This window comes from Pocillopora damicornis, chromosome 3 (assembly GCF_964200805.1).
Source record: "Pocillopora damicornis chromosome 3, jaPocDami1.2, whole genome shotgun sequence".
In the NCBI taxonomy this organism is placed as follows: domain Eukaryota; kingdom Metazoa; phylum Cnidaria; class Anthozoa; order Scleractinia; family Pocilloporidae; genus Pocillopora; species Pocillopora damicornis.
This window is the reverse complement of record NC_142672.1, coordinates 18,420,768-18,424,867: the sequence shown is the minus strand read 5'-3', so window position 1 is coordinate 18,424,867 and position 4,100 is coordinate 18,420,768.

The window sequence follows — 4,100 nt, the reverse complement described above, 5'->3', positions numbered from 1 at the left end:
TAGCTAATACAGGAAATCGCCTGAAGTGTTTTGAGGTGGCCTCCGATGCGCTTGGCTAATTTCGCGCCTTCTTTGGTGTCTTCTTGCAAAAAACTGCTGGACTGTTATATTTATGCAGGACTGTCGTATAATGAGCAGGAGAATCACCGAAATTAAGCTTAACAGATCTCGATTCGTAACATCCATATTGCTCTGTACTTTTCCTGCCAATTTGTCAGGTCAGTGAACTCATATCTAATTATATTTGACCCTGAGGAGAGTCTTTTTCTGTGTAACCGCATCCCTAATTGTAACATGAAACCTGAGCTTAACCAAACCTAAGCCATTTACCCTCCGTAAGGCCCCAAACCCAAGGTGTGTGTAACCACCACTATTTTACATGTAAAATCAATAAAACTTACTCACATCCTGTGTGTCCGTTGTGGTTTCCGGCGTTCTCTGCCCTTTTGAGCTTGCCTTTCCATCATTGTTATTCCTGTCAAACGACGAAGTCAAAGCTGCACACTCCGATTTTGACCGTTGTCCACACAGAGGTGGTTTGCGCCCCGAAAATCCTCCCGTTCGGCATTTTTCTCGCCTGTAGTTTTAGATCTACGATCACTGCACCTTGAGACATGTCTCAATACCAAAACTCCCTGCGTATTTCGCTGGAAACGAGCGTTTTAACCTGCATTTCCAAGTTCGCTTCTCTCTGGCTATGCTCTTGACAATCAGACTGGACACGGCCACGGAAGAGACTTGGGTACGAGGTCAATTTTCTACCTCGAGTCAGACCGCGAGTGGTACGGTCATTTTATCCGTTGTTTATCTGTTTTAGTTTCAGCTCGCTGCCTGATTGGTTGGTCAGGACAATAGATTAAGGCGAGGTTTCTCTGTGGGGATGGGATAAGTATTGTACATGTGATGGAAAAGCAAGCTTAAAACAGCAGAAATCGCCAGAAACTACAACGGACACACAGGATGCGAGTAAGTTTTATTGATTTTACGTGAAAATGTTCGTATTTCGAAATATTTATAATTGTAAGTCGACCATATTTCGTTCCCCATACTATTCCTAATAACGTGTTCAAATTTTCTGCGGTTCCTCTCGTAACTTAACACCGAGTCACACAATGCGTGACGCTTTCATGAAATATCTCGATACGTGAGCTTGGACAGCCTGTGGTTACAAAAAGCTGAGATACCATCGAGACCTAGGGTAAACAGCTTTGCTTACGACCTGTCTGCTTTCTTAGCTGACAACCTGACTCCACCGAAAGATGACGAAATTCAAGGCAACGAAAACATTACTTCCTTTGAGGTAGAATCGCTTTTTACTAACGTGCTGATCTACAGTAACACCTGGACAAATTGCCGTCCTTGCAAATTTCTGTCTGAGATCCATATATTTCAAATGCAACGGATCAATTTACGAGCGCCTGGATGGAACAGTCATCAGCAGCCTCGTCTCCGCGGTTATACTGAGCTAACCTTTACATGGAAGACATTGGGGAACGAGCGATAACAACTGCACCTCACAAACCAAAGATCAGGAGGCGATATGTAGATGAAACTGAACCATCTTAGATCGAAGCAATGTTTACGGCTTATTAATTAAAGCATGTAAACAATCAACAGCCTACCATCCACTTTACTTTGCAACACCACTGATTCCCTTTTTTATTGTTTCGGCCTATATTTGGATAAATACCATAGCTACCAGATAATCTGTATTTTATTGGTTAACACACCCTCGACCACAATCACGTGATTATCCTTATCTATCATTGTAGGTAATTAAGTTCATATATTTTGATAATGCAGTTGTGTAGAGCACTCGGTCTGTCTGATTCACGCAAGAAACACTGCCTTTCTTGACATGTCAGTCACTATAGACGCCGAAGGTTTGCTCACCACCAACGTGTACAGAAAACCTACTCAAAGCGACCAATACTTAGACCATAACTCTTACCACCCTCATTCAGTATTGTTATGCGTATAGACACTCAGGCCAAACACTTCCAAAAAAAAAACATGAACTGTATCTCAAGAGAAGAAACACCATCTAATTTTGTTGCTAGCAGATATCAGCCCTTATTGTGCGAAAGATCACTAAGACGAAAAGATAAACCCACGCCACCTTACGAGTCCACTGCGGCTCTACCCTACCATAAAGATGTCTCAGAGATTCTTCGCCGCTGCTCATGAAGCTAGGCGTTTGTATTGTTTTTAAATCTGACCCGACGCGCACTCCGTGTGACCCAAAGATCTCATCGCGTTAGCAAAACGGAACGGCCTTGCTTGCTAAATCCCTTGTGGATTTTGCAAAATATACATCGGAGAAACAAGAAGAGCAATGTTTGAGAGAGGTAAACAACATGATAGAGATATACGGCTTGTTCGCACTCAGAATTCGGGATTTCAGAACACGCCAATGAAACGGGACACGTTCCTGTTTGGAACCAAGTTAGGTTTATTGATTATGACCCTCACTGGTACGCAAGTGGGGTTCAAGAAGCCATCCTAATAATATCAATAAAACTACCGGAATCGAAATTCCTGAAGCAAGGATACTTACTATCAAAAAGCATAACAACTGATCATAAACAAAGTGGACCTGAGATGGGCTACATCCGATAGTCGGAATGATAATGACGATCGAAATACTCTAATGAAAGCATGCCAAAATTACAACAAACCAATGTACTATAAATGGCGTAAACTTTCGACCTCGTCGCCTAACGAAGACTAGCCCTATAGCGGTTAAAAGGTTGCGATCAATGCAATTTATTAGTCTGCCTACATTGTAAGACAAATTATCAAACTCTTTCACTTATCAATAAACCACGACGAGCAGCAAAATTTTGTATGTCATACCTTCCCACCGACGCTGCACCACAGTTTCTTTAGAAACTTAACCCTTAACCCATTTGATTTTGAAATGAGATATGTTATAGAGCGAGCTCCAAAACTGGTGAATGGTACAGTATTTAGATTACTTCTCGTTCTCGAGTGTTTTTTAGGAAGCCCTACCTTCTTTTAAATGTATAGATCTTCGGAGAACGCTTGAAACCATGTGGCGCTATTGAACAACTCTGTTGCTTTACAGTGCGTCGAAAATGTGTTCACGTTTGTACCTTTTCGCTATAGATTATCGCGTTTGTGAAAATAGCTGTGTATTAATGCAATTTAACGTGAATGTTAATGCAAAGCTTGTTAAAGAAATTCCCTTAACCTAAAGTTTTTGTCAATTTACTGAAGTGTTTCTACAGCACTTTTACTTCAGTTGATTGTTGCGCGTTATTCAAACGGTGCGGATACTTGTGTTTTTAACGCTATTGACGGCTTCTAATTATGCGAAAAGCATTAACGAATCTACTTTTGTGTAAATGAATGATCTTTGGTGTAGGTGAAAACAGTTTGGCGCTTTCAGTCGATCTTTCGCAAAAATGAAAGAATGTTTTTGTAATTAAACAGAGAAAGGAGTACATTGTCTTTAATTCTAGAAAATGTTAATCATGATAAGTGCGCGCGCATCAGAGGCGTTCAAATGATCTAAAACTTAGTGAAGCTAAACAGTGGCAGTTAATCGAGACAAGATGACTGAGAGAAAGGAGAACAAATCGTCTATATTGTGTGTATTTCTAAAGATTCTTCACCTTTTACTGCGATGCGTTGTCGTTCTTGTCGATACAGGACTTCGCTGTTCGCTTTGGTGTTACGGCAATACCAATGATGACACAAAAGCCAGAACTCACATTGAGGAAGAATTGATATCGATCGTAACCCAAATACAAAGGACGTCAACTTTCACCAAAGGAGAACGAAGCAAATCCAGAGGTTATCAGTACTGTTGTCATTCCCAACTCCGACCACCTGTAAACGAACTTAAATTTAAGAAGGATGAAATGTGGAGACACAATCAAAAATCCACGGTGACACACTCGCCGATACAATTGGATCACAGTGCGGGGAAAGGATACTTTCCAGCAGGCTTTAAAAATCATTCTCCAATTTCCTTCAGTCCAGAATGGAAAGAGAGATCATCCAAAATAAGGAACGGAGTTAAGAGGTTACCAAAGCGCAGATCTTGTATCCTATACTCTATTGAAAGCAACGAA